At 57.6% G+C, this 15399-nt stretch overlaps 1 long non-coding RNA gene across 11 annotated transcripts in view; it reads left to right on the forward strand.

The window, feature by feature from the left end:
• The window catches only part of LOC140601793 (uncharacterized), a 277650-nt gene that overhangs the window by 23405 nt on the left and 238846 nt on the right, over positions 1–15399 (forward strand). For 2 of the 11 annotated variants that reach the window (XR_012004878.1, XR_012004890.1), the window contains exon 2: positions 8854–8943. The exons of 5 other annotated variants lie outside the window; for them this stretch is intronic. This is a non-coding gene — a long non-coding RNA (uncharacterized lncRNA). Of the gene's footprint in view, positions 1–7253; positions 7369–8853; positions 8944–12427; positions 12756–14206; positions 14288–15399 lie in introns of those variants that run through there. 4 more of the 11 variants (XR_012004887.1, XR_012004893.1, XR_012004883.1 and 1 more) reach the window with 3 other exon arrangements.

Consider the following 15399-nt stretch of genomic DNA (forward strand, 5'->3'; position numbering starts at 1 on the left):
CACCCGGAGGGCCTCTTGGACAGAATGGGAGCGCTGTGAGGAGCTGCTTGGCTCTGCCTACCTGCCCAGATCCACGTTCACGAGCATGCTGTCCATTTTGGTTCTAAGTGTTATTACTGGTTTTGTAGGTACTTCCTGTTTGAGTCACCTGTGCTGACTCCACTCCTCTAGGGAGTGTCAGGTTAAGGTGGCCAGCAGCCTATCCTCTATCCTCTGCCCCTTTCTCTTGAGGCCTGTTCCCAAGCTCTGTGCCTCGTGGGATGGAGTCTGCCCCTGCTCTGTGGTGGGTCCCCAGCCAAGGGGTCACATCCCTTACGGCTCCTCTGGGAGGAGGCCCTCCCAGGGCAGGGTGGGCTGGTGTGCTGCCTTCTGGGCATGGAGGCTGTGCTCATTGTGGTGGGAGCTTCCACACAGCTTCACGCTCAGCTGCTGGACCAGACCTGGGGGGCACTCCCCAGGTCACCAGACCTGTCACACATGCCCTTGTTGGAAGGTGATGATGGCAGATCACCTGGATCACAAGGTACTGGGCACCCCCACTACCACCATCTTCTCCCTGCTCCCCTCAGGCCTCCAGAAGGGCTCAGGTATCAGGGCCTGTTGCTGGGCCTCTCTCTCTCCTCATTCATGTCACCCCTCACCGATAGGAGGAGGAGAGAATGAGGGGGGCTGCCTGTGGTTGAACTGTTCTAGATTCCTGGACATGCTGGCACCAGAGACAGAGGGCATGTGCTGTCTGGGGGGTGGGAAAGCAGCCAGTTCTGGAGGCTTTCCCACAAAGCACCTGGGATACAGCCTGTCTGCAGAGGTGACAACATGCCTCTAGTGAAACATCATTGTCAAGAGCTCGCTTGATCCTCACAGCAACACCACCAAGCAGGTGTTTTATTATTACTCCATTGCACAGATGAAGAAACTGAGGCACAGAGCAATTGGAAACTTGTTCTACTCACATGGCTAGACAGCGAGAGAGCTGGGATTCCAATGCCAGCAACCTGGCACCAAGGCCCCTGGACACATGTACCCGCCTCACCGTCGTTCTCCAACACCTCAGACAGGAAAGAAAAAACAAGGGTGAAAGGAAGCATCATATTGACTAAAATTTTTTTAAAATTTTAAATGATTTTAAAAATATTAAATGAAGGAGAATTAAATGATCAAAATGGTTTCACTGATTTTGATTCCCCGAAAAATTGTAACATTTCTTTTAAGATCATAATTGATTCTCTTGGATACATTAACAGAAATGTTTACGAACACTGTAAGAAGTCTTTTTTTTTTTCCTAAGTGCAATTGCTCCAGTGGTGTGAATTGAGTTCTGTTCGTGTGGCCAGATGTCATTGGTCACTGGCAAGGCGCTGGGTTTTTTGCCCAGGCTTTCCCTGCAGCCTGGTGTTTATGGGACAACTGACAGACAAACTAGGTTATTCAGACCTGGGAGTTTCACAGACATTTTCTTGAGAATAAGTGAAGTGAGCCTGTTTCTGCAAGAAAAATAATCGACAATATTTGTTGCCAATTGTAAAATCGAAACTTCCCAGTGAAAATTAGAATTTTAGAAAACTTGTGAGACTGATAGCTTCCTGATTCAGACTTTTCTGATGAGGTTAGTGGTTAAGGTAATGTTGTGATTTCTGGATGTTGTCTAATGAGATGTGTCAACATATCATTGGATCTGCGCAGCTCAGTGAATCAGTATTTTCCAAATGACCAATGCATGATGTTGCGAATTCACGAACAGGCAAAAAACAATACTCAAACTGCATGATAGTGGGTTTTAATACAACAGTGTTTGTAAAATTAATTGATATGGTTTCAGACTCTCTATGTTGCAACTAACCTTTAAGAAAGTACCACTCGTTGAGTTTTGGTGTAGTATCAAAGAGGAATAGCCGCAATGATCTGAGAAGCCTATTACAAAGTTGTTCTCCAACTACATATTTGAGGCTGAATTTTCTTCACATCCTTCAAGTAAAACAACAAAGTGCACAGATTGAAAGCAGGAGCAGATGTGAGGATCCAGCTGTCTTCCACTAATTCAGACATTTTGGGAGCCCGGAAAAAGTATAAACGGTTGCCATTCTGTTCACTGTGATTTTTGCTTTGGAAAATACAGTTATTTTTCTTAAAATGTGAAATTCATGCCAATATGTAGTGAATCTGTATTGTGTTTTTTTGAAAGAAATTGAAAAATATTCAGAAATTTTCTCAGTTTTAATTTCTAGTGCAGTAAATATCTTCAAATACAACTCACATGAACGCCAGCTCTTAGGGATGCTCACTAATTTTGAGATGTATGCAGTGGTCCGAGACCAAAAAAGTCTGACATAAGGTGTTTCTTAGAAAAGTGAGCCTTAGTTGAGAACAGCTAAGAGATGCCGTCAAGGCTCCTGGTTGGCGATGGCGGTGCCGGGAGCGAGGGCAGGCCTCCACATGCCATTACCTGTGAGCTCACACCGACTCTAACTTCTGCCTTCCGTGCAAATGGCCTGGGCCCCGTCCGGTGTGGTTCGGAGAGCACTGGGCAAGTCTCCTCTGCGGCAGGCTATTTAAAAGCCAAATGTAATGTGGGCACCAGCATTTATTTCTGAACAATGTGCGAAAAGAGAACAGCAGAATATAAAGTTCAAGAGTGAATGTGCAGTGAGTAATGTGGGTGTCATGTACCATGGCCGGGGAGAGGGAGGCATTACCAGGAGGACTCGGGGGACCACGCCGACTCGGGGAGTGTGGGTGCTCCTGAGGCGCACAACGCGCACTGCAGGCCTATTTCCCATCGGCCTGTCCTGTCTGCTTTTGCTGCCTGCCCGTCTCACCCTGGACTGTTGGGAGTGGGGCCTCAGGCACACAGCTTTAGTGGCTCTGCGCTATTGACCTCTAACATGCTTTGGAGGTCATGCTTTCCTCTCTGTCAGGAGGGGACTGAGTTTATGTTCTTAGATTTCTAAGTGGAAGGTTATCTTTGTATTTCTGAGCATTAAAGAACTAGAGTAAAGCACCTCCAGTGTTTTTTTTCCTGGGGGAGTCCAATTGATGAACGGATCTACCTTCTTCCTCATTCCTGACAATATTGACCTTGTCTCCGCCCTGCTCTGGATTTAGAGATGCATCAGACACAGCCTTGCGTGAAAGCCCTCGGTGTCACCGGGAACGTCTGGGCAGCGGGAGATGTGCGGGGCCCAGGGAAAGCCATCTCCTCAGGCACCGGGTTGGGTAGTAGCCAATGTTCATACAGAAGGATGCTGGGAACCATTGCTCAGATGACCCAGAGGGAGTAAGCAAGTCGTGATGATGAGGACAGGGCTGGAGGTTTGGGGAGGAAAGCTCAGACAAGTTTCCTGGAGTAGTTTGCTTGCCTCAACGAGTATTTTTATTTAGCTGAGGCTGTTGAACACACACTGCCTTGTGCCAAGTCCAGCCTCGGATGGCTGGGGTGGTCTCAGACAGGTTCTTTGAGAAGATGGGGCTTGAACTTGACCTTGAAGGTCAGGATTTTGGGTAGGTGAAGAGGAGCAGGAAAATCATGCAAGGGTTAGCAAGTGGGGCGATCAGAGGCACGGAAGCAGGAGATTCAAAGCATGTGGACCAGCTTACCCGGAGCACCCGGGTTGTGTGGGGTGCAGGTTTGGGCTGCACAATAGAAGGTCTTGAACTCCGGACTTGAGTTTGGAGCCACAGGTGGTCTTTGAGGGGTGACGGCGCCTGTGTGCGTAGGGGCTCTCAGAAGGTGACACTGATGGCAATGCTCGGAAATGACTGGAGGAGAAACTCTAGCCCTGGAACCACTGGGGTGTCTCTTCAGGGAAAGATGAAGAAAGAAGCACTCTAGGGGGACCAGCTGAAGTCGTATGGCGAGGGGGTGGGAGTGGAAGCTGCTGCCAAGTTTTTAGCCCAACGCCAGCGAAATACACTTGTGTTTCCTTACATAGCCGAGCGCGCCGCTGATCTTTAAGAAGTGCTCGTCTTCTTTGGCACTTAGTTTCTGGGAAGAACAGGAGGAAGAACTCTCTCAGGCTGGGAATCAAGTTTTAGCTCACTCCGAGGCTATTCTTCTTAAGAACACACGGTTAGGATTTCAGGGAACCAAAGGACAGATAATGAGCTCACACCTGACGCTGCTGGTGGATGCCCGTGTCGTCTACTAGCCCGAAGAGGTGGGCAGCCTGGGCGTGCCCCCAACCCCACTTCGGGTGGGCATACCCTGCCGTGTGCTTCCCTGGGGCATGGCCCGGACCCTGACGACTTGCCTCTCGTGAGTAGACAGCAAACACCAGCAACAGTGATGAGATGCAACTTCCGTGACTGGAGCACCAGTCGGCTGTGACCTCTGTCCTGTTGTCCCTCTCTTCCGCTGCCTCGCTCTGAGCGGAGTGGCTGCTACGGTGTGAGCTGCCCCGTGGGGAGGCCCACGAGGCGAGGATGTGAGGTCTCCAGCCACAGCCAGCGGAGACCTGAGGCCTGCCAGAAGCCACGAGAGTGCGCTGGGAACTCAGTGTTTCCCTAGTCTCCTCCTGAGGTGATGCACGCTCTCATCTTTTTTTTTTTTTTTTTAAGATTTATTTATTTATTTGAGAAAGAGAGCAGGAGTGGGAGAGGCAGAGGGAGAGAGAGAGTCTGAAGCAGACTCCATGCTTAGCATGGAGGAGGCCAGCACGGGGCTCCATCTCATGACCTCAAGATCACAACCTGAGTGGAAACCAAGAGTGGGACACTTAGCCAACCGAGCCACCAGGTCCCCCAGGATGGCTGTCATCTTATCTGCAGCTCAAGAGAGGCCAGCAGCTAAGCCAGCGCCTGATTCCTGACCTACAGGAACTGCCAGATGACAAACGGATGTTGTGTCAGGCTGCTAAGTGTGGGGATATTTGTTACACAGCCATAGGTAGCTCATACGCCCGAATCCCTTGGCAATGTCGGAGAGCACTTTTGGCGTCGGACCGCGTGGGTTCATGTCCTGGCTCTGCCATCTACAAGCTGCCCAACCTTAAGCTAATTACTTCTGTGTGTTTCAGTTTCTTCATCTGTAAAATGCGAGCAAGGATAACACCTGTGCCGGCGTGATTGTGAGGATTGGCCAAGGCAGCTCCTATACACTGATTGCGACATTGTCAGGGCTCAGTGAGCATTAGCTGCCGTTGTTGTTATTGTCTGTCCCTTGAGGGTGGGCCTGATGCGATCTCTCCTACAACTTCTGGTACACTGCTCTACCCATGCTAACCTCTCCCGCTTGCAGCTTCTGTGGCGTCTTGTCTGTACTTTACACCCTCACTTTCCATTTGAAACCCTCTGCCCTCTGACTTGTTCTCAGCTATAGAAACTCTTCCCAACTCTGAAGTGTCTCCAGAACTGTGCAGAGTGCTTGACACAGAAAAAGGGATTAGGGATTCAAGAAAGCAGGTGGATGAGGAGGGAAAGAGGCTTAGAAGTGACCTCCTTGTGGCCAGGGACATGTGGAATTATTGGTTACTGTGTGACAAGGGCCAAGCACCTGTTCAGGTGTGAAACAATCCTTTTTTTGTAAAGATTTTATTTATTTGTTTTAGAGAGAGAGAGAGCATGTATGAGCAGGGGGAGGGGCAGACAAGGAGGGACAAGCAGACTCCCTGCTGAGTGGCCCTTGACATGGGGCTCGAACCCATGACCCTGAGACCATAACCTGAGTGGGATGTTTCACAGACTGTGCCACCCAGGTGCCCAGAAGCGATCGTTACACTGACGGGGTGAGCACATGTAGGACAGTAGCTTGGCCATACACACATACACGATGGCAGAGGGCAGCAAAGGGGGGACATGGCAGTCCCTGCTGGGGTGGCCCCTGTGACCCAAGGGGACTTTTTGACAGCTGTCTGTTGCAGGGACGGAAAACCTGGAGCCCAATGGGAATTCTGCTGACTCAGTGAAAGTTCACCAAACCTGGTTGAAGGGACAGGGATTTGGATGATGGGGAAGGAGGCCCGGGGAGGGAGAAGGAGGAGATCCTGACCAGCAGAGAGAAGGTACCGGCTGCTGCTCCTGGGCACACGGCCAAGCGAGGATGGACCTTGTCACCTGGGCCCTGAGCACTGTAGACGGGGAGACGACGAAGGGGGTCTGTCTATGGTCCTGCCTGCTGAGCTCTGGGCAGGCTCCACGAAGGGACCGTCTGCAGGGAGGTGGCCTCCTGAGCCCCCCTTGCAAGGCCCTCGTTAGCACCTGCCTTGGAGGCAGTGGGGCTTGTTCAGACACCCACAGGCAGGGGCGCCATTCGCTCATCCACGTGTGTTTTCGGAACACGCCCGGTGCACTGGGCCACCCGTGGGGGCAGGGTAAACCTAGGGGCTCCCACCGTCTGGGGCAGGAGGATGGGGGTCCTGCCTCAGGTGGTGGAAACGTCCTGGGGCTTCTGCATGGTCACCCTGGCTGGGAGTGCCCAGGTGGCAGGTGGGCTGGGCCTCCCGTAGCTCAGAGACAATGGAGACAATGCCCCGGGGAAGGCAGTGCCATTCCTGATGGGCCACTCCCAAGGGGCAGTTACCAGCCCCCAGGGGTGGGGAGATAAACATTAATTAACCACACACGTAAGTCAATGATTCCAGACTTATTAACAGCTACGAAGAAAATGGTACGGAAGGTCAGAGGCGGGTAATACGAGACACCTCCTGGGGAGTGGGGGGCAGAGGTGCAGGAGGGAAAGAATGTCTTCCCGAGAGAAAGCCGTGATTAGGCTGACATCAGAAGCAAGAGTGGGGCATTGGGTTGGAGGGGTGGGTGCTGGGGGCAGAGGAGAGGAAGACTGCTCTGGGGGTGGGGGGGAGAAGGAAGGAGAGAGGTGAGGGGTAGAGGGCGGGAAAGAGGGGGGGTAGAGAGGGGGAGAGGGAGAAAGAGAAGGGGGTTGGGGGGAGATGGAGAGAGAAGGGGGTAGGGGGAGAGAGAAGAGAGTTGGGGGATGCAGAGAGAGAGGGTAGGAGGAGAGAGAAGAGGGTTGGGGGAGATGCAGGGAGAGAGAGGGGTTGGGGGGATGCAGGGGGGTGGGCTGAGGCTAGCGCGCATGCCAGCCCTCGAGGGGATGCGGTCCGTGTCCCCGCTGCTCCGTGTTGGGTGACCTGGGCGGCGCGAGGACAGGAGGGGGAGGCTGCACGGAGTGCGGGGCGCCGGGGCGGGAGGGCAGACGCGTGGACGGCTCGGCCGATGCCGGGAGGCCGGGTGCGGCAGAGACGGGGCGGCGGCCTCTCAGGAAGTGGTGGCCGGGAGGCTCGGGGCTCCGCGCTGGAGGAGGGGGCCCCGTGGTGCTGCGGCGGCCGGGGACACCGGGCTGGGCGGCGGGAGAGGCGCTGCGCTCACAGAGGGGCAGGGGGGCCGCCACCCCAGTGAAGGCTCCGGCACCCGGAGGTGGGTGGCCTGGGACAGATAGAGGACGTGGCCAGGGAGACGGGGCCAGGGAGACAGGGCCAGGGGGACGGGGCCAGGGGGACGGGGCCAGGGAGACGGGGACAGGGAGATGGGGACAGGGAGATGGGGCCAGGGAGGCAGGGACAGGGAGCCGGGCCCCTTGGCGGGAGGGTTGAGTAAGAGGGGGATTGAGAAACGCGGCCTGGACGTGGAGAGCGGGGCCCCTGGTGACGTCGGCCAGGGCTGACGTGGTGGCCGCCCGGGTGGCCCCGCAGGCGGGAGGACAGGAAGCGGAGGCGGCCTGACAGCCCTTTGAAGAAGTGCTGGAGGGTAGCGCGGGCGGGAGCAGGGGGGCTGCGGCGCCCCGGTTCGGGCTGGTGGGGGGCGAGCAGGCCTTTGCAGCCCAGAGCCGCCCCCACGGGTGTCACCGCAGCCACATCCCCGGCCCTCCCGGAGACACGAGTGCCACGACCCCACGGCCCTCTTGCCCGGCGGTGCCACGGCTGACCCCGCACGCGGGAGCCCCGGCGCCTGTACGCGCGGCCACACCGGGCAGCTACCCACAGGCCAACCCCGGCGTCCACACATCTCCCCGACCCGTGTGCCCTCGAGCCTCCCGCTGCCCCGCCGGCCTCTCGGGGGCAGCGGGCGGGTGGGTGCTGGACGGCGGAGCACCTGGCCGTGCTGGGGGCCTCTGCATCCCCCAAGTGGGCACAAATCAGCGATTTTTTAAATCAATCTCCGACGGAGCCACTTGTTAAACACCCAGCAGCCCGGCGCCTGGCTCGTCTCCAGGGGACCCCGGGGACGCCTCCATCTCAGGGAGACCTCTGTGCTGGGCAGCGGCGCGGGGCCCCTCGGAGCGGCCCATCTGCTCCGCACCCGGGGGTCTTCACCGCCCGAGACCCTGTCTCAGGCCCCGGGGTCGCGGAGCTCTGGGGGCACGGGCAGGAGGGGCCACCTGCCACCCTTCTGAGCGCTGTCTGCCACCCAGCCTGTGGCCCCTTTCCTGTCGTCCCCTCCCCCGAGCATGGGCCCAGAGGGGGTCGTAAGAGACCCTCCACCTGCCCGGCCCGGCCCCGTAGGATGTTGCTCTGTTCACTCCATTTTATAGATAAGTAAACTGAGGCGAGGGAAGGGGAGCTGCCCAGGGCCCAGGGGGACCCGGACTCGGCGGTCCCATGGCCTGGCTTCTGCGTGCTGCTGTCGCTCTGTCAGTCGCGGGTGCGTGTGAGAGGCTCGAGGGGGCCCGGGGTGGTCGTGGGGCTCGAGCGGGGCTGCGTCGCCAGCTGCCCCCCACGAGGCCGGGCGGTCGGTGGGCTTCCCCTTTCTGCCCTGCAGCCTGCGCCGTGCCCGTGGCCAACCTGCCGCCCGCCGCGGCCGCCCCCACGTGACGGACCGGCCCGTACATTTCCCCATTCAGCTGATGGTGAGTGCTGTGCTATTTTAGGCCCACATGGAAGTATTTTTTTTTTTTTTTGTAAGGACCATCTGCTACCGGCCCCAGCCCAGATGATACAGTTAGAACCTACCCACAGCATCCTCTCCCGCCTTCAGACAGTTCCAGGAACAAGGGTGAGTCAGTCGCCCAGCTGAACTCCTGTCTTGCTACCCCGAGCGATGGCCCGGGTGCCAGCAGAGGGGGCCGCTCCTGCCAGAGGGGCAGGTGCACCTGGCCGCCTCTCGGAGGCTCGCGGGGCCCCCGCCCGCTCCCCCGGGTGCCGCTGCCTGCAGGGAGAGCCTGAGGAGGGCCCCAGGAGGGCTCAGGTCAGCCCCTCTTGGCGGAACCCCTCCCCCCAGGCCACCCTCGGTTCCCAAGTTCCAGTGGGGACCCTGGAGCTCCCACCACAGCTCGTCAGGAAGCCCGGCACAGGGAAGTGAGGGCCTGGCGGGGCCTGGCTCACCGCCCTGCCCTGGAGGTCCCCTGGAAGCACCCCTGTGTCTGTTTTGGGGTGCAGAAATGTTGGGCCCCATCTCACTGGGCTGCTTGGGCCAACGGCGTCACCGCGGACCGCAGGCCCTCAGCCAGAGGCTTTGCTCATCTGCTCTGTCCTTCGCGTCCACACCTCGCGGCTCCCTGTGCTCGGAGGATATTTAAATGCAGTCCAGTCGGTCGTGAATCCGGGCGCTGCCCCTTTATAAGGCCTGCGACCCGGGGCAAGGCGTACTTCATCCCCAGAGCCTCAGTTTGCTCATCTGTACGGTGGGGGCCAACCTGACCTAGTGTCCGGCGGGGCTGTGGGCATTTGGTGGGGCGGGGTGGGGCAGGACGTGGCACGGTGCCTGGCTGTGATGCCCACTGTCACCGTGAACCTCAGAGGGTCTGTCCTTCGACCTGGCTGACGAGCCGGGGGGCGGGTATTGGAAAACACGGGTCTGTAACTTACAGATGCAGCACTTCCCGCCTTGCATTCTTGCATTTTCCGTGTGCCTGGCCCCCTCCTCCTGAGAGGTGGCTGTTCTGCCTGCAGGGACCCTGGTCCAGGAGGTGCAAGAGCATGACCTGCAGTGCACGGCCCGGGGCCTGATGACCAGAGCCACCGCCCCCACCGGCAACAGGAGGCCCTGGACCTCCCGAGCCAGGGGCTTCCTTGGGGCCTCCTTCTCCCTCTGACCCCCAGGAAGGGGTGGCTGGGGGCCCTGGCCACGCTGTGCACGTGCTGGCCACGCGGGCGGTGGGCCCCGGGGCACAATCGGGGGGTGCAGCCGGCGGGAGTGGCCCACCAGTGGGCGTGGGGCTGCGGCCTGCCCGCGCCACTTCCTGTCCCGGAGTCTCTCCGCCACTGCTCCGTGCCGTCCTACAGTTTATCTGTGGTCAGTGCTCTTACCCATTTCCTGCAGCTGCTACTGGTTTTTCAGTCAGCTCCGTGAGCTACAGTAACTGGGGAAGGACACGGGCTTCGTGATTCACCAGCCACGGGGCTGGCAGGGTGCAGGGGACCCGTCCCTTGGTGTGCGGAGCGCGGGGACCGCCCCACCTCTGTCCCCCGGGCCTTCCCCCAGGCCCAGCGACCCAGCCACAGAGACACAGAAAAGACCCACACATTCATTGTGAACCGAAAGCCGGTGTATGTGCGTGTGTGCACGCGCGTGTGGGGTATAAGGGATTTTTTTCTTTTTTATTTGAATGTGCCCAAGCCAAAATAAATGGTATCATGGTTTGAGAAGTCAGAGCGTTACCCTAGGCTGCGCTTCGCCCCTTTCACGGGGAGCCCCAGGTCCTCTTGAAGGTGTAACGGTGGTGAGCTTGCAGTGCCCCAGATGAGGGTAATGGAGTCACACTGAGAATTTTATTTCCTGGCATTTCTAAAAATGCAGAGGAAAATCCCCCACTGCAACAGATGACTCCTTCAAATAGAGCACTTAGAATGGGCCCATTAATTGTTTTTATGCTCTGGACCAGAGGTTCAAAGTAGTCCAAAACACCGATGAGCATTTAGTGAAGGGTTATAATTGCCTTGAGCTCTTCTCCAGGATGAGGTCAAGAATCGGGGGGATGAGGTCAAGAATTGGGGGGATGAGGTCAAGAATCGCAGGGGTGAGCTCAAGAATCTGGGGGATAAGCTCAAGAATCTGGGAGATGAGCTCAAGAATCAGAAGATGAGATCAAGAATCGATAGATGAGGTCAAGAATCAGGGCATGAGGTCAAGAGTCAGGGGGATGAGGTCAAGAATCAGGAGATGAGGTCAAGAATCAGGGGATGAGGTCAAGAGTCAGGGGGGTGAGCTCAAGAATCAGGAGATGAGGTCAAGAATCAGGGGATGAGGTCAAGAATTGAGAGATGAGGTCAAGAGTTGGGAGGGATGAAGTCAAGAGTCGGGGAATAAAGTCAAGATTCGGGGGGTAAGCTCAAGAATCAGGAGATGAGATCAAGAATCAGGGGATGAGGTCAAGAATCGGGATGAGATCAAGAGTCAGGGGGATGAGGTCAAGTCAGGGGGGTGAGCTCAAGAATCGGGGGATAAGGTCAAGAATCGGGGGATGAGGTCAAGAATTGGGAGATGAGGTCAAGAGTTGGGGGGATGAAGTCAAGAGTCGGGGGATGAGGTCAAGAATCAGAGGCAGGCATTGGTGGATGGGTGGCAGGGCAAGGCCAGGACCAGCGGCAGAGGCACTGGGAACCTTGTGCGTGAAATGCAAACCGTCCGGCTCCACGCGGGGCAAGCTGGGTTTTACCTGGCTCTGCAGGGGGTCCCGCCCGCCATTCAAGCATGGCCTCGGCAGTAGATTTTATTAATTTTCTTCATAGATGTGGCTTGTGAAGAAGGAAAACAGCGCCCCGGTGCAGAATGAAACTGCTCCTCCCGTGCACGCATGCCGACCCCCTCGTGGTAGCACACTCTGTGCTAGACACAGCAGGGGACCCAGAGCCACTCTCAACAACAAGGATGCCACCTCCTCCGGAGAAGCTCCTGAATCTGACGCTGGCGGGGTGGAGGGGCCTGGGGAGGAGTGGGGAGGGGCTCAGTGGAGTAAGGGGTGAGATGGGGACTGTTTCATCCATGGTGGAAACTAGATGCAGGAGAGGGAGAAAGGGGAGATGGTACAGTGGTGGTGGTGGTGGGGGGGGCTCCCGGCAATGGCCTTGGGGGGCTTGGGGCTCATCCCAGTTCTGACAGTGAACAGTGCGGTGGGCTCAGGCAGGTCTCTGTGCTAAGCCTCTGTTTTCTTATCTGTGTAATGGGTTTAATGACACTTCCTTTTATGATTCTTTTGAGACTTAAATGAGGTGATGTGTGCAGAGCGCTTGGCACAGCCCTCCCTATACACTATACGGACAATGATAATTTTTACATCTGAGGGCATGGGGTGCTGGTGGGTGACGTGAGCAGAACACTGTAACCACCCCAGAAATGCCTAGTACACACGCTCAGGCCTGTGGAAGCTCCTTGCTGAGCAGGAGATCCACCTGCCATTAATATTTTGGGCCATAATCATGTTTCAAATGTGTCTGAGAAAATATCTTAAATCCTAAAAAGCATCCCTCCCCTTTCTCCGTTGCCATATTTTTGGATTCTAAAATCAACAAATGCAGAATCTGACCACTTTCCAAAGCAACGTGCCTTTGGAGTGAGAACAAAAATTGCCAAGCAATGCTTCAGTTGTTCCCTTTCAAAAAGTCACAGGGCTCAGAAGACAAGAAAACCTTGGCTTTCGAAACCCACGCTGCTTGGGGCGGGGGGCGGTGGTGGTGGCTGTCAATCCCCACCACGCTCGGGCGCGATCAGCTCTGGAAGTCCCCGCTCTGGTGACCTGCTCCCCACACTTGCTGGCTGAGCTGAGGAAATGAGCTGACCAAGATTTGTTCTTCCAAAGGCAAGAACCGCCTCCCCCCCACTCCAGCCTGGGGAGCGGATGGCAGATCTGGGAGGCCCGGAGAGGACAGGTGAGCCCTTGGGGAGCACTACCGCCCCCAGGACCAGCTGGGCAAAGCCCCGTCTCCACCCCCTTCCCTTTCAAGCAGCCTCAGCGGGGATGGCCTCTAGCCATCCCCTGCAGGCCGCTGTTGTCACCAGATCCTTGCACGGGGCCGGGCCGTGGATGGGGACAGACCCGAATGAGCTCCATGAACGCGGGCCTTGATGTCAGCCGCACGGAGCCGGCGCCCGCTCTGCTCTGAGGGGTCTTCTTTCTTGCCTTGCCTTTTGCACACTGTCTGCTGGCTTCAGCAGGGGGCGGGGGGAGGCGACGTTTCAGGTGGGGGCACCTCGCAGCACCCAGATGCCCACATTTGGAGGTGACACAGGCAACCCAGGTGCATTCGCAGGAAAACGCGTGCAGCTGCCGCACCCACATCAAAAGCGTGTGGTCCCGGTGTGGGAGTCCGGGGCGATGGGAGCGCTATTCCTGGCACGGGCACGGGCTTCCTGATACGCAGCCCCCCTTTATCTCGGTTTCCCCATCTCTAAAGCAGGGCAAGATCTAACTTTCCTGGTTCCACAAAACCTTGCGGGCAAACCACTTCACGGGTCGGACCCAGGGTGCCAAGGACCAGAGAGACCTTCCAGCGCGCTCCCCGAGGTTTTCTGAGAATCCACCGGATGCAGACACAACCTGCACTGTGCTTCTTAGGGGAAGCAGTGCCATGAGAAGTGCTCCCCGGTTTTGAGGTTGAGCTTTGCCGTGGCTCTCACAGCTCCGGGCTGGCCTCTGCTCTGCCCCCAAGTGCTCTTCCCAACCCACAGCTGGAGGCTGCCTCTCTTCTGCTTAATTCCTGCTGAGCACTGATGTGGAGAAACAGCCGGGGCTCCTTCCACCCCTGGCCCATCCTCCTCGACCTTCTGAAGCGAACGTGCTCACGGTGCGGGGCGGTTTCAAGCTCCCCTGCAAGGCAGGCCCCTTTTCAAGTCCCAGGCCCTCTGCAAATGCTGCTCCCTCTGCACGTTCTTCCCCTCTGACCAGCTCGGCAGACTCCTCTTCATCCTTCAGAACCCAGCTCCTTTTCATCCCCTCTGGGAAGTCTTCCCTCCATCCTCGGGCTCAGCATCAGGACCCTGGGCTGCCCTGAGGCCTTCTCCCCGCCCCCATCCCCAGGCCAGGCTGGCTGCAGTGCTTGTGGGAAGCCGGAGCCCAGGAGCCCATCATCCCACTTCCTCTCCAGACTCCTGCCCCCTGCAAGGTCTGGAATTCCCATTCCAGGAACCCCTGGGGCCGGGCAGGCTGGAAGCCGGGAGGGATGGCGGGAGACAGGTGGAGGGAGATGGTCTCCCAGACGGAAGGCAGATTGGAGCTGGGTGGGGAGGACAGCTGGGAATGTGACTGTGCGTCCCGTTGTATGTGTGATCACCTCCTGCTGCCGCAACGGGCAGGGAGGGGCCCCTCTGTCATTTCGGCGCACAGCCACGTGGGTGCTCGGTTGCCGAGCAGCAAGCCTAGGGAAGGGCCGAGTGACCGGTGCCAAGGATCCTTCTGCCCGAGGTGAGCTGCTGCCCTCAGGAGGAAGAGGTGGCCGTGAGAAAGGCAGGCCCAACTGCAGGGAGATAAAAGCCTGGGAGGGGAGGTGCCGGCAGCCCATCCTCTTCCTGCCCCAGGCTGACAGCGTGTGACATTCAGATAGCTCCCTAGGTCTGGTTTTTCCTGTTCCTGGAATTGCACATGGTAATTTCTCCGGGCTAGGTCAGAAGCGGCCGTTGGGGAGCGTCCTGTGCGCGTGCACGCGCGTGTGTGCGGTATCTCAGTTTATAGAAACAGGAGATTTGGGATTTGTATCAGCATCCCGTCCCAGGCTGCCTTATTTCCTAGAGAGGACAGGGCTGAGAGCCTGGAGCTGGACCCCCGGTGAGGTCAGGGCTTGGAGGAAGGGGCTCCTGGGTCTGGCCTGGCCGTGGCCCATGGCAGGGTCTGATCCGTGGCCTTTCTCCTCTGCTAGGATGAGGCCCAGGGCGCTGGCCTGCCGCCTGGGAGGAGCTGGGGTGCGTACCCGGCTCAGCTCAGTGGGGTTCTGGACTCTGCAGCTGGCTGGGTCTCTCAGTTCTGGTGGCCTCTGTCCTGGGCAGGCAGCACTGATGGGTAAAATGGACCTAGAGTGAGGGGAAGGGTCACTCTGGAAGGTTGGGGGGCAGGTTACAGAGGGTGAAGATGGGCGGGGACAGCCATGGGGTCTGGTGGTGGGGAGGTTCCTGGGCCCTCTGAATGGGAATGAGGGAAGCCTCCGGTTCCAGAGGCTTTAAGGCAGTGGGGCAGCTAGAGTCCTTCATGGTCAAGGAAACGGGGGCCACAGATTGAGCAACCCTCAGTGCAGGGGTTCCCACCGTCCCCTGTCCCTCTGCGGGGGCGTCTGGGCTGGAAGCTGCTGCCATAAGCACGTGGAGGGAGGGGTTGGCTCCTCGGGGGCAGAGTGACTTGGTCTGGCTTTCTGGGCTCAGCAGCACAGGTCGTGGAGCCTGGGCTCCTCTGGCGTATCTCGGTCTCTATCTGCTGGCCTTCCTCTGCTGAGAGAGCCATTACTGGGGGGTCCAAGTAGGAGGCACCCTCAGGGGGAGGGGGAGGGGCCTGCAGCAGCCCAGGCGGGTCCGGGCTCCGAGCGGGGG

Source organism: Canis lupus, chromosome 12 (genome assembly GCF_048164855.1).
Source record: "Canis lupus baileyi chromosome 12, mCanLup2.hap1, whole genome shotgun sequence".
Taxonomy (NCBI): Eukaryota; Metazoa; Chordata; class Mammalia; order Carnivora; family Canidae; genus Canis; species Canis lupus.